Source organism: Typopeltis vanoorti, chromosome 15 (genome assembly GCF_054136105.1).
Source record: "Typopeltis vanoorti isolate ZY-2024b chromosome 15, IOZ_Tvanoo_1.0, whole genome shotgun sequence".
Taxonomy (NCBI): Eukaryota; Metazoa; Arthropoda; class Arachnida; order Uropygi; family Thelyphonidae; genus Typopeltis; species Typopeltis vanoorti.
This window is the reverse complement of record NC_143563.1, coordinates 103203666-103219601: the sequence shown is the minus strand read 5'-3', so window position 1 is coordinate 103219601 and position 15936 is coordinate 103203666. Positions and strand designations below refer to the sequence as shown.

General features: G+C 36.1%; 1 protein-coding gene across 1 annotated transcript in view; it reads left to right on the top strand.

Annotated features, from left to right (window-relative positions):
- LOC150099042 (growth arrest-specific protein 2-like) overlaps positions 1-15936 on the top strand; it is a 196458-nt gene that overhangs the window by 123299 nt on the left and 57223 nt on the right. The gene's annotated exons all lie outside the window — the stretch shown is intronic.

The window sequence follows — 15936 nt, the reverse complement described above, 5'->3', positions numbered from 1 at the left end:
TATCCAGAGCATGGACTGCAAGACCAGAGTGGCTATACTGGTGAAAACGGATGTAGTCCTTGTGTTCTGAAATTCTGATATTCGCTATCCTTCCTGTTTGGCCAAAGTAGGACAGCTTACAGCTGCAAGGGACCTGGTATACACCAGGTAAGTCTAGGGGAAGTGGTTGGTCTTTAGTGGGGCGGATAAGGGATGCCAATTTTCTGTGGCTTGACCTCTGTAACAAGAGGTCAAGTCATGTTTTTTTAAGATTTTGGTAATTTTTTCCAAGTTGCCTCGGATTTAGGGAATGGTGATGGATTTAGAATAATCCTTGTTGTGAAGTGGGGGGGGGGAGGTTTGCTGGTCTCAATATTTTTTGGATTGGGGGGGGGGGGAGGATAGCCATTGGCTGAGAAAGTGTTGAGGATGTGATTTAGTTCGGTGGTTAGGGCATTGTCATTTGAACAGATTAGTTTAGCCCTGTTGTAAAGTGTCTTAATAACTCCATATTGTTGTGTGTGTGTGGGGGGGGGGGATTGTTGGTGAATGTATCTGCCTGTATGGGTGTGTTTTCTATAACAGAGAAAACCAAGGTTCCATCAGGCTGGTGGGTGACTTGTGTGTGTCTAGGAAAGGGAGGCTGTTGTTTTCCTCTTTTCCCAGGGTGAATCTGATTCTGGGGTGTTGGTTGTTTAAGTGTGTTAAGAAAGAGAGGAGTGTATCGAAGCCATGTGGCTTTTCTACGAGGTTTACATAATTTGTAAACAAATTTTATCATTACAGTAATTATTAATTTGGAATAGGGAAAAATGTATATAAAGATTGTTATGCTTATTTTTTTTTTAAGCTATCTTGCTAGAATGATATTCGATTTAATGTATTGTAAAGAAAATGAAGCAGCAGCAGTACTTCATTCCTTTATCAGCAGAAAGGTAGTAGGGCCATACCACACCTCAGTTTAAAAGTTGTCAGTGGAAAATATTTTCATTCAGATTTCAAGAAAATCTGTGAAGTGTACTTATTTTATCAATGGTAAAACTTTTATTATTAGTAATATTACATGACACCTCCAGGGAGTCCAAAGACTCATTGAGGGAAGGCACCTACTCCACAACTCTCTGTCTCCACCACTGAATCCACCAACTACAGTGAACCACAACTACACAAACACCAACCATCACCACTATTATTTTCACAGACAATCACAAACATCCATGCCAAAGCGGGATTCGAACTTGTAGTCTTTTAGCTGGAGAACAGATACGCTAACCCCTCGGCTAATATTGAGATCATTAAGTTAATGAGAGACTTGACTGGCTTTTGAATTTGACCTAGTTAAGTAATATGTTTGCCACTTGAGTGAACTGTTTCCTACTGACTGTAATACCTATCTATCAGGATGTCATGCTGTTCTGTCTTAATGATCGATAGTATGTGCATACATAATGTGATATTTGTATAGGATAGGAGCAACTGAAAACCATGAAATTCTGAATTTTGCAGACACTTCACCACATGCATTTCTCACTGGATTAATATTTTCTTTAGCATCTGCTACTGAGACTCTAAGGTTTGGTTCATGTTTTCAGATGCTTTCACTTCTTTTGAATAACATTTGCATACTTTGATAAACTTGAAAAGGTTCAACTTTGAAAATTATCAAAGTTGAACCTTTCAGTTCAACTTTGATCATTTTTAAAACTTTCTTAAAAAGTTTTAAAACTTTCTTTTCAATATGATATGATGTTCAGTTTTATCCTACTTAGAGTTAAATGGTGATCACTTCTGTATATACTTGTATTGTGAACCAACATGAGAATATCATTATTAGCAATAATATATATAAGATAAGCCTTGTCAGTGAGACTTATCTTATTTCTTGAGTCCTCTCTCTATGTGAGTTTGTGTAGGAATGTTGAAACATGGTGTTACTAATGGCTGATCCATATCCTGAAGAGAAATCCAGCAGTTACTTTCCTTTATATTATCTTACTCTTCAAATTTGCCTGAAATGTATACTTGGTATTCACCCTGTTGTTTAGATCTCAGATAAGTACCAACTTTTTTTCTTCTTTATGTCAGCTATCCACTTTAATGATTTGGTAAAAATTCTTTGACTTCTTTCTTGGAAGAACCTTCTGTAGGGCCATACACACAAATAAGTCTCATCATCTAGTTTCCCCATTTCAATGTTTGCCCACATCAACCTGCTTGATATTCCTTACCATTCAAGATTATCCTTGTGTTTAGTGTGTTATACTAATATTACTCCTTCCTTTCCTGGTTATTTTTGCCTGAATGTAACAGCTTATATTTGCTATTTATAAGAATGTCTCATTTTTACCACCAGTTATAGTGATGTGGTACTTCTCTCATTGTTCTGCTAGTTCCACTTCTTTTGTATTGATAGTTAGAAGGGGACCAATTGTTCGATGCTTTTGGCACATTCTCCCTCGATGAGTCTTTGGACTCCCTGGATGTGTCAAATAATAATAATAATACTTTAAGATGGGCCATCAGTGTAAACTGATGGTCTCTCTCTCTCTCTCTCTCTCTCTCTCTCTCTCACACACACATCAGGTTTCTGTTTCATGTGATACTGCTTATGATGACATTTTGCATTACTGTGATTTTTCTTTTCGAATGCCTTAAAAAACATGGTCAAATCTATTGGTTGTTATTTTTCAAGGCACAAGAATAATTCTTTCTCTGCTACTTCAAATGAAATTAATAATGCCTATTAGCAACAAGTATATACTTGGAAGTAGGGAGTATTGAATCTGCAAGATGTCATGTCATAGAGATTGGTAGAGATTTGAGTTTGTTTCCAATTAATCAGAGAGAGAGAGAGAGAGAAAGAACAAATCTTCAGTTTTGAATCTGGCCTTATGCAATAAAATAAAATATATTGTGTTGGTAGCATTTTAGTTGAAGAGGTGCAATAAAACATTTTGTCTCATGTTGTTCATCAGACTCAAAAGGTTGTACGCATAGAGGATAAATGCGCATCATGGTCAACTGACAATTTATATTGATATTGAGATTGGCCACTAGAGGGCTGTAAGGTGTGTAGTGTTGAAAAAGAGTTCCAGAAAAGATAAGTGCTATTTTGAGTTATCATGAAATTCCTGACATACCCTCAGGAGGGTGTTGGCAATATTTCATGAATTTTAGTGTTGTACTATTTATTTTTGATAACAAAGTGTGTCTGCATGATTTTTGGCTTGATTTCTGGCATAATATATTAGTTGAAAATTGCCTTCTTTAAATAGAACACACTCCACATGGTTGTCGACAGATGTGACTAGGCTAGTGCCCCAAAAATCAAGTGGCATCAATGATAGACTTTTCAAAATGATTCGATGCTGTGAGTGTAATATGTATGTATGGCAAAGTGTAGGAGATGTGTTTGTGGAGAGAGAGAGAGAGAGAGAGAGAGAGAGAGAGAATGGACGGGAGATTAGAGAAGGTATAGATTTATTGGAAGTGCGATATTCACCATGAAGCAATGAATGCGAAAAGATAAAAGATGGCATAAATGAAAGAAACAGAAATGAAACGAAAGCTAGTGAAACTGAGGGAGTAAAAGAATGCTAGAATGTAGAAGCAAAAGTTAATGATAAGAGAGCGAAAGAAAGTATGAATGAGGAAATGGAAGTAAGGTGTGGCAGAATGAGAGGTAGCAAGACTGCAGGAGTGACAGAGTGAAATTGTCAGAATGCAAGATTTGATGAAACCTTTATTGAAAATGAAAAATGAAATGAGAAATATGCTGAATGATATTAGACGTAAAGTGGAAATTAATGAAAGTGTGTAAAAGAATATAATGTAATAAAAATAGTAAAAGAGGTGATGAGTGATTCCAGGATAGCGGTCCTGGAATCTCCAGTGTATGGAGATTCCATAGTTAGAGGATTAGTTAATGAGAGAGTCCATAAGGTCTGTTATCCAGGAGGGAGAATGAGTAGGATATTCAGGTGTTGGACATGAGGAAGTAATGAGCAAGAGAATTAGTGGTTGTTGTGGGGACAAATGATCTAAGTGGACATGGAGCATGTGAGGGTGAATATCAGGAAGTTACTGAGAAGACTGAAAGATAACAGTGTAGTTGGAGAGATTGTTAGTGTGTTGCCAAGGTCTGACAATGATGAGTTGAGACGGAGAGCCAAAATCATGAATGATATGCTAGTAGAGCTGTGAAAGGAGAAGGGAGTGCAGTTTGTGGATGTATGGCAAGTGTTTGAGGGAGGAATGGAATTATACAGGCGTGATGGGTTGCATTTGAATGGCTTTGGAGTGAGTGCACTGGAGAAAAGTATTGCTAGATGGAAGTGCAGTTTGTGATGCGAGCAAGAGATGAAGTGAAAAATCAGGAGAGTGGTATTGAAGAACTAGAAGTGCTTTGCAGTGGAAACAGTTGTAGTGTGAGAAATGAAGAGAGAATGCAAGAGGAACAGGAAAATGGGGGTGGACAGAGAGACATGGCATAGGGAGAGTGGATGTTGCAAGTGGCAGTGAATGTGTGTATGAAGATAGAACATATTGCGATGTGGGTGAGGAAATTGAGACTAAGCAGATATATGTGGTAAGTGATAATTGCGATTGAACAATGGCAGGTGTGGTGGAGAAATCACAACCAACAAGTGGCTTGGATAGGACTGGTTATAGACCTAAACATGAACTACTGTGTTTGTTTACAAATGCTAGAAGTGTCAGAAATAATAGAGATGAAATGATTTCACTGATTAAGTTTTTATTTGCCCCAAAATCATTGGAATAAGTGAAATGTGGTTGAATGAAGATGATATTCTAACAGGAATAGAAATAGAAGGATATAGTATTTTTCATGAGGATAAAAAAGGACATGATGGGAGGGGAGTGTTGCTGATGATAGCAGGGGAATTAAGTCCACATAAGGTAGACATGAAAGAGGAAAATAGTGGCAGTGCTGTTACGAGACAGTGTGGTGTAATGTGGATGTTACAGGAAGACATATTTAGTTTGACATTGCGATGTAGAGGGAAGTAGTATGAAGAAATGTATAAACAACTTGAATTAGTGAACAAAGGAAAGGTAATTATTATGGGTGATTTTAATTGTGCTGTATAGATTGAAATGAAGAAAATAGCATTTGGGAATAAGGAAAATGAATTTCTCGAGCTCTTGAGAGATTACTATCTCAGGCAGCATGTAAAGGAGGGAACATGAGGATTGAGACTTTTAGATCTGATCATCAGAAGATTTAATTGTGAATCGGATCTCACACTTTCCTCCAGTTGGTGAGAGTGATCATAAAGTGATCGGATCACCTTGGTTATGGCTAGCTGTATGCAGACTTTTGTGTGGAAAGGATATATGTGGAATTATAAGGCTGCGATTATGACAAGCTTAGGAGATAGCTTGGACCTATAGTAATGAACAAGGAGTTGAGCGGTAAGGAAATAAATGCTGCTTGAGAACTGACAAAGAAATACATAACAGCATCAATGTGTGAATGTATTCTGAAGGCCAAACCTTTGGAATACATAATAAACATAATAATACAGAATAAACTTCAGAATAAGGTAGTGTAAAATGGATAAATGAGAAGCTTAAGCATGAAATCTGGAAGAAGGTACTTTGAAGGCGGTACAAAATGAATAATGATAATAGCTAGTTACACGAAGAGTAAGCAAGCCAGGACAGCGATATACTGAGTCAGGAAAACAAAAGTATAGTATAAGCAGAAATTGGCAAATCAGGTAAAGAAAAATCCTAGAGAATATTTTAGATATGTGCAAGTAGAAGGAAGAATGAGCATAGTAAGATGATGGTAATGGGTGAAAATGGTAGAACGGTAACTGCTGCAGAAGACATTGTTGAGGTATTCGGTGATCAATTTATAAGGGTGTGTTTCATCCTGATTAGGGTGGAATCTGAGGAACTTAAGTGTAGAGGATATTGGAGAGAATGGCTTAATTGTGAGTGAGCAGGTCTTCGAGGAATAAATAACCTTGATGTCAATAAGGCAGTAGGATTTGATGACATATCATCATGCATATTAAGGGAATGTTCCAGGGAATTGGCAGTACCATTGGCATGCCTGTTTAATAAGGAAGTGGAAAGGAGGTAAAATTGTTCCAGTGCATAAAGGTGGTGATAAGGCTGCAGCTATGAATTATAGGCCAATCTGTATATCTGGAGTTGTGTTCCAGGTTCTGGAGAGATTGGTGAGAAATAGGATTCAGAAATGGGTTGATAACAGCATTATTCTCTGTGGTTATCAGCATGGGTTTGTTAAAGGGAGATCAAGTCTTACTAATATATGTACTATAAAAAGGTGACAAATACCTTGGACAGGGAAGATGCATATACAGTGGTGTACTTGGATTTTGCAAAAGCTTTGATAGGCTGCCAGATGACAAGCTGCTAAATAAATTGAAATAGATGGGATTGGATAACAGACTTCTGAGTTGGATCAGTGACTGGCTGTCAGATAGGTATCAGAAAGTTGTATATGGGATGCAGCATCCCAAAAGAGGAATGTTACTAGTGGTATACCATAGGGATCTGTTTTGACCATTGTTGTTTAATTTGTATGTTATTGATATTGGGATAGGTTTAATTGGTGATATGCAGCTATTTGTAAATGGTGCAAAATTGGGGGGTGCAATGTAGAGTCAAGCAGATGTTATGGCCTTACAGGAGGACTTGAATAAATTGCATGAATGGGCAGGTAAGTGGAACTATCAGTTTAAAGTTGCAAAGTATAAGGTTTTGAGATTTTCTAAGGATCGATGGAATGCAAAGTATACTCTTGGTGGGGAAACTTTAAAAGAAGTAGAGGTGATGAGAGATTTAGGAGTGATGGTGGAAAATCACCTGAAATTCAGGGAGCAACATTGCACAAGTTGTGAAGACGTCGCATCAGATAATGGCAGTGAAGCAGAGGACTCTGACATGCAGAAATAGAGAGGTTATGATGTCACTGACATGCAGAAATAGAGAGGTTATGATGTCATTGTATAAGACCTTGATCAGGCTTCTTATGGATTATTGTGCACAGATTTGATTGCCTTGTTTTCTTGGTGATGAGGATATGTTGGAAAAGTCGTCCATTGAAGATTCACAAAGGTGGTCACTGGTCTTTGGAATGTGGAGTATGAGAACAGGTTGAGAGAATGTAATTTGCAGAGCCTCGTGAATAGAAGGGATATGATTGAGACATATAATTTGGTCAGGGGTTGTTATCAGGTTGGCATGGAAAAGATTTTTCATAGAATGGGAGATGGGGAGGGAGAACAAGAGGCATCGCTGGAAACTGTATAAGGACGGTGTGAGCAGAGGGATGAGGAGCAAGTTCTTTGCATTTAGAGTGACTAGTGAGTGGAATGCAATGGCGGAGTGTGTTATGAATGTAGACACATTGAATCAGTTTAAGGCATGGTTGGATGAGTATTGTGTGGAATGGTATGTACCTCTCACAATGAATCTCTGACTCCATCGAGGTCAGATGTTAATCATAATAATGTTTGCTTTTTTTTATTAGCGCATTTTTTTAATGTTTCACTAATAAATGCACTAATAAAAGGCGAACATGATTACTTGGGCAGCAGTCGTGTTCTTTTAAGTAGGGCAAGCTAAAGCAACTCTGATGCTGAGGATTGTATTCTCGTAAGCTCTTAGGTCAAATTTTATGAAACATTTGGCTTTGAAATAATTTGGGATCTTTAACTTTTCCTATGTAATTTTACATCACCAAAATGAAGCCGTGTGGCTCTTTCTTTAGGAAAATCTATGCCTGTTAATGTTTGGATTGGAGATGCACCTGAATGAATGACTTAATTTGAATAGCAGAGCTATAACTTATTATTTTAATTTTATTCTTGGATACGCACATGAATGATTTCGCTGAGAGTTGGATTTAATGAAAGACTTATTATGAATTTAGAATAAGCTGACTATATATGTTCATTTAGTTAATAAACCATTTAATATACGAAATTTAATATAAAAATTTAATTTAACGAAGAGTTAAATTATGTAATGAAAATTTTATTATATTAAGCATCTATAATCAAGTTAATTATGTCTTACAATTACTGTTGCATTATTATCAATTTAGCACAAGTCTCATGGAAGTAAATGCTATTATTGTTATTAGATGATGATACTCTCAGAAGAGATAACATGTTTATATATATCATTGTGAGAGTAGCATTAAATACTAATTAAAATCTACAGGTCTAGCACTATTCATTTAATTACAATTACTGATGTCATGTGACATCTCCAAGGATTCTAGACTCATCATGGGAGGACACACTACTCCACTAAACACAGCTCATTGTCTCTCCTCCTTTCTTTTAGTGTTGCAAGGTGATCAGCATTCATTTTAGAAATTATGGACTTTACAACTGTGTTATAAATAACTCTTTTAATTTCCCGACATTTTGATCTTCATATTAAGATCATTATCTGGAGCATACACAAATATACAGGACAAGCTGAGTTACATTACATACAGTAAGCTAGAGAAACAATGATTTGATCACAGGTTATTCTACTGGCATGACCTCTAGTGAAAAAAAAAAAAAATTATTTAGAAACTACATCAAACTAAATTCTATTTATGATAACATGAATAAACACTCTTTTTTTATAGATAGTTTCTTTCAGTAACAATGATGTCCTATTTTTAGCATTACAATTATTATTTTGATTTAGGATTATCTACAGTCTTGTTTATAGTTACTCTTAGAGACGAATGCTCCGTGGGTCGAATATGTACCTTCCATATGTTTGGGATTTTTAGACCATCATTATTGTTCAGATTGGGGTGGTTGATAATAATCTCACAGGCTTCCTTAAATTTACGTTCCTACCATATTTTGGTGTGATGTAAACAACTAGTGCTTTTCCAGTCAATTCTATGTAAGGTGTTCACAGGGCATGATCAGAAAGGGCAGCTTCACCATAATTATTATATTTAATGTGTCATTTATGTTCTTTTTTGTCAGATAGGAATTGTGCATCATGTTTCCCCTATATATATGGTATGTTACAGGTGCAATAAATACGGTATACTCCAGGGTGGGCTGGCAGAGGGAGTAGGTCTTTGGATGAGTTGAGTAAGCTTTTTAATTTTGCAGGAAGTTTAAAGGTGCTTTGAGGTTGTATTAAACCTCCTGCAAAATTAAAAAGCTTACTCAACTCATCCAAAGACTCCCTCCACTGGCCCACCCTGGAGTATATTTCTTCTTTCTAGTAGATACTACTCTTCTATACACTACTTTATAATACCTCTTGGAAAGTAGTAGACAATAATAGAAAATAGTGTTGTAGCCATTGGCTAAGAAAAAAATACCGTGTGATAAACATCCATTCCTCAAAAACTTGCACAGGATCAAAACAAAATTATTCCAGTTCTCATATCTAGGATATGCTGGAAAGATAAGTGAAGTTTTATAAATATAATCTTCTTGCCAGTTTTGAACCTATGTATCCAGCTAGTAGTAGTTATCCATCCTCCAAAGGATCAGCCTCATCGTCTTGCACATCCTGGAGTGTAAAGGGTTCCTAGTGTGGCAAGGATTGCATCATTCGAACAGTCCTAGTTCAGTAAGTTTTTTGAGGATGCCATACTGTTGCTTTCCTATAAACTGAAAATGATAATGAACTTATTTGGTAATTGTGTCACTGGTTATATCCTGGGAAAAGAAAATATTCCCCTTCCCCCTCTTTCTGTAGCGAAATGTGTTTTTGGATGTTTGTTTAAATGCACTAAAATGTATCAAATGTTAATATAGCCAGCAAAGGTTGGTCGATTGGTTGAGCCTCTGCTACTAATAGCTTAAGCAAGTTTGAGTGTGGTTAGTAGTTGGACGGAGATCAATCGTTTGATGCTGTTGGCACACTCTCCCTCGATGAGTCTTTGGACCTGGAGGTGTCAAATAATAATAATAATATGGTATAGGGCATGAGACTAAATAGCAAACACATCATCCACATAGCATAAGGTGCAAGTACCTTAGATAAGAGAGAATCATACACAGTGATATTCTTAGACTTTGCAAAAGCATTTGATAGATTACCACATGATAAGTTGGTGTACAAGCTGCAGAGGATGGGAATAAATAGTATATTGGTAGATGGATCAGAGATTGGCTCTCTGAACAATACCAGCAAGTTGTATATGATGGAACAGTATCTCAAAAAAGGAGGGTAACCAGTGGTGTGCTCCAGGGTTCTGTTCTTGGGCACCTGATGTTTAACTTGTGTGTAAACGATATATCATGTGGACTGACTGAGGATCTTCAGTTATTTGTGGATCATGCATAGTTGGGAAGAATTATAAGTAGCACTGCTGATGTAAAATCCCTTCAGGAAGATTTGAACAGACTTTTTACTTAGACAAAAGAGTGGGGTTGTAGTTTTAATATCAATAAGTGCAAGGTGTTGCATTTTGGAGTGTAGAAATATAAGGCTGTATACTATACTGATGGTACTGTACTGCAGGAAGTGGATGAGATTAGAGATTTGGGAGTGATGTTTAGAGGGCATATTGCTAGTGTTGCAAAGGCTGCACATCGTAGTGCTACTATGATAAGAAGTATTCTAACATGCAAGGATAAGGAAGTGGTTGTGCCACTGTATAAGGTACTGGTCAGACCACACTTGGACGATTGTGCTTAGACCTGGTTACCTGGTTTTCAGTGTGATGTGTAAACATTTGAGAGGGTCCAGAGACGAGTGACAAAGACAATATCAGGAGTTTGGAGTGCTGCAATGGAGAGAGGTTGAAGAAATGTGGATTGCAGAGTTTGGTGGATAGGAGGAAGAGAGATGATATGATAGAGATGTTAGTGACAGGATTTTATGATATTAATCCAGAGGGGATTATAAAAAGAGTAGAAGGTGAGAGGGGAAGAACCAGGGGTCATTTCTGGAAGTTACGTAAAAGTGAGGTGAAGAGGAATGTGAGGAGTAGATTTTTTACATAGAGAATTGCATGTGAATGGATCACATTACCAGAATATGTTGTTAATGCAAGGAGTGTTTAGGATTTTAAGATTCTATATGATAAATATGTTCTCAATTGAATGAAACTCCCATGATGAGTCTGTCGACCTCATGGAGGGTGTAATAATAATAATAATAATAATAATAATAAGACTGCTGGTTTGTGTGTTTCAATGTTAAGAACATTTTCTTCTATAAATTCCATATAGTAATTACTGAGGAAGGGAGAGGAAACTTATTATATCTGATTTGGATTTTTCTGTGTGTACATATATTATTCCCTTTTCATGCAACATAACTGTGCTTGTGGATGTATGATTAATTTGAATAATTCAAATATGTCAGGGAAATCATAGTTTATTTGAAATATTAATACACACCATATACTCAGATTATTTATCATAGTTTTATTTTTGCTGTAAAAAGGATACAGATAGCTAAATGGGACTGTAATGTCTATAATCTGTATAAAACAGACAAAATATTGTAGGCCAAACTATGTACTTTTAACCACAGATTATTTGTTGATATGTACAGGTGACTTTAACAGCTATCATGAGTACTGGAAATATTCCAGAAATGATAATTGTCACATTGCTTTAGTTGAATAAACTGAGAAATATTATTATTATTATTCAGGCCTTTATTGATCCACAAGACTCATTGTGGGAGACCCACCTTAGAAAAAACAGACTACTCCAACTCAATGACTATTTGTGCTCTCATCCATCAGGCAATGCATTCCATGGTTCAATCCATGTGAAGAAAACACTCGTTATCCGCTTGTTGACATCTTCCTTTCGTAACTTCCAGGGATGGTCCCTTGTCCTTGCTCCTTCTCCCCTGTTCCACCAAACAAAAGAACTCCTGAGTGTCAACCCTGTAACTACCTCTCAACAGTTTAAGTCTCAATCATATCACCTCCTTCTAGCTACCAAGTGTCGCAGTCTACATTTCCTCAGCCTATCCTCAAATATCTCCAAAATCTTGCCTACTGATAAAATACAAACTAGTCTATACTTTGACACTTCCAGTCTGCTACCATCTTTATACAATGGCACTATCTTACTCTCCTTCCACTCCTTGGGAACCTTTCCCATGGCCAGACTTTCATTGAAAATCTAGGTCAACAGAACTGTCAGTTCTTTAGCACATTCTCTCAAAACCTCTGGCGGAATGACATTCAGAGTACAGAATACAAGTAGCCCTTGTATAACGTGGATGTTAGGTTCCATAGAAATGGCACATTATATAAATCGCGTTATGCGAGACTCAGATCACTTAGAAAAAGTAAGGTTAGGCTCCGAAATCGTTTTATTTTAAAGATTATATAAACAATGATGTATCCAAAAAAAATATATTTTTATTTAATTCAAGTAATTCATGTAAGTTAAGAAAACATATAAACTATGAAACAAATACATAGTATAAAATTATAAATTGTAAATAAACTTCATTGCACACAATACATAAATGATTTAGGCAAAATAAAATAAAGTGTATATTTTAATTGTCATCACTCTCTTTAACACTGACATTTTGTAGATGTTCTTTATTTACGAGTGGCCGGATGTCGTCGTCACTTGAAATCTATTGGACATCATTTGTATAATTCTCATTGCATATTTCAGCTGGTTTAGTTATCAAGAAGTCAGTAATAAGACCTTGCTTACCACTATGCTGCAATTTTTATTAAGTTCATAATACGGAGCTAAACAAATATCCAATTTTCTCATGAATTTTCTGGAGCGCTCATCGAGAGATCATTATCCATAAAATAACTTTCTCGCCAAGTTCAATTCTTCTGCTAATTTCTTTAAACTGAATTCTTTAACGGATTCATCGCAATCAGAATCTTTGGTAGAACTTTCCCTGGCATTTGGTTCGACGTCATCTATTAATTGTACCAGTTTATCCTTATTTAAATCTATTTCCCTATCAATTAATTCACTAATTTCGTTTTCAACCATATCGCAAAAGTGCTCTAAGTGGTCATTACTATAAAAATAATTTTTTTACATAAAAAAAAAAAAAAGCATTGCATATTGTAAGTAACTCACCAAAAAATAAAGTGCTCAGCTTGAGATTAACACACTTATGATTTTTAATGCACTTTCCTAGCAGAAAACGAAGACAATTTTCAACAATAAATATTTTATACGGCAAACAATTGATGTAGATGTGTGCTAAAGGCTATTTCCCCGTAATATAAATTCGCTACCTATAATTACATGCACGATAGGGCAGATGCAAATTTAACTAAGATAAAATTTGATTTTTAAGTGATGCACATTGAAAAATATATGAAAAGATAAAGGATTACTATAATTTGTAGACCATTTTATATCGAAACCACGTTGTATAAGTACCATATTCAACAAGGGTTACTATAATTTGTCGACCGCGTTATATCGAAACTGCATTGTATAAGTACCGCATTATATGAAGGTTACCTGTATTTGAAACATGCTCTCTTCTTACACTTCAAAACCTTGTGCCTGCCCTATCCCTCTAGTACTACAACCTAATTCTCCAGGATGAAATACCACAATAAAATGTTCATCAAGCAACTCACTGTCCTTTCAATCAGTCACTCTGTTCCCATTTTTATCCAACAATGTTATTCTTCCATAATCATTTCCCCTCCTACTTAGCCACATAATGAAAGAATTCATTAGGATTTTATTTGAATCTCAGGGCCAATCTCTTCCAGTTTGCTACCGCCCTTATGCAATGGCACTATCTTACATTCCTTCTCTTTTTGGGTATCTTTCCCATAGCAAGACTTTCATTGAAGGTCAATGGATCTGTCAGTTCTTTAGCACATCTCTCAAAACCCATGGAGTACTCTGTATTGACATCCAGAGTACTTAGTATTTGAAACACACTCTCCTCTTGTTCCTGTAAACCTCGAACCTACACTATACCTCTAGTATTAATACCTACTTCTCCAGGATGACATAATCCAATAAAGTGTTGTTTGAATAACTCCACTATGCCCTCTGCATCAGCCAGTCTATTCCTATTTTTATCCTACAATGTTATTCTTCCAAAATAATTTTTTCTCCTACTGGCCACATAGCTAAAAAAATTCCAAACATTTTCTTTGGATCTTAGAGCTAATCTCTTCTTATATTCCAGTTTTTCCTTTCTTCCCATAATAGTCACTCCCCTGGCCTGAGTCTTATATTCTTCATGCATCTGCTCTCCGCTCCATCCTTATATCTTTTCCATAACCTCATTTTCACTTGGAGTTGCTGTTTGATATTGTTTGTCATTCACTTTACATCAATACATCATCCAAATTGTGTCCTCTTCTTCACTCTTGGAATACAGCTTACTTGCTGCTAACAAATATTCCTTCACAATTTCCCAAGCATGAATGATATCCACTTTTCCAATTTTGACGAGTTGTCAAAAAAGGCCTTTTTGACATACGAGTTGCCTTTTTGACAACTCGTATAGCAGAGTATATAAGTTCTTTTCGCTATACCCTTTGCTATTAATTTGGTCTAGCTACTCACTGATGAAGTCTCAATAAAGGCTGAAACCGGTCTGGGTAGTGACCTCCCACCATAATGTAATAACAGCATATATTTCCTAGGAAATGTGTTTTTACATTATGGAAAATACCAAGAATAGCGATCAGAACTTTACCACCTTTGCTGCGAGTTGCCCGAGATTGTACTACGGACTAGGACTACTTGCATTAGCTCACACTAGTAATCGCCGATACTTTTATAGTTTACTATATTTGGCATGAAACTCTCTGATTCCAATCTTTGAGTTTCTTATTCAGCTTTAAAACAATGTGGGATTTAATATCCCTTTAATTTAAATAATGTTTATATCGCCAAAATGAAGCCTATTGGCTCTTTATATTTAAGTAAAAAAATAATTATTTGGATATTCCATAGAAATATTGCACAGCAGTTTTTTAAATAGAGCTAAAAATGGTCAGGACACAGAGTTCTTTAAGTCCCAGTAGGTCCAGGACTCGGAAGTGTTAAAGTAATACCCTATGTGCAAATGTAGATGAAACTGAAGTATTGTGTTTCCATCTGAACAATAAGCAGAACTTCAGGTCACCTTAAATGGTACTACATCACGATATAACAAGTTTCTCAACAGACAAGTAAAATTACTTTTTTTGAATTTTGGTTTCTTTTTGAAATTTAAATCTCTGTGAAAATTGTGCTTTCTCACTTCATCACATGTTATCCTATGGGAAATACCTTGGAAATACAGTGACTAAAATAATATCTTCCTCCAAAAACTTTGTAGATGCCCTTGGGAATTTGCTACTATCTCTCATCAGCTCTAGATCTGGTATTCTCTGTAGCTGAATATTGTTCGCCTGTTTGGATCAACAGTCTGCACACAAAGCTCATTGTTATTCAGCTGAACACCATGCAGCAGATACCTGGTGCAATCAACTCAACAAACTCTTTTGGCTTCCTACCTTGAGCAACATCTTGCCTCCACACCTTTGGAGAGCTGATGCTCTCTTCAAGAGTACAAAAAAATAAGTAATATTTCTCTCTGTGCACCAGATTTGAAAATCAGTCAATTAAAATCTAATAACCATCAATATGTGTGAAGCAGAAAACTTAGTTCCAAATAATGCTACAGTCGCTCATTCCACAAATAACCTCAACAGGAACCAGGGTTTAATCCTACCAGATATATGGAAGACTTTAATTAGATCAATAAACACACCAGAAATGAACTTCAGTGAAAACTACAATATGCATCTCAACAAATAAATCATGTATCCGTGACACGCATATTGTTTCATGTGCACTACTATTTTGTTATTGAAATAGAATTGTCAGTTAACGTATAGCTTGTAATTTTCGTTCTTTGCTTACCTGATTGTACCCTGAAGAAGCCAACAGTGAAACTAGTTGGTAATTAAATTAGTTATTCACCTACACTTGACCAATATCTAAA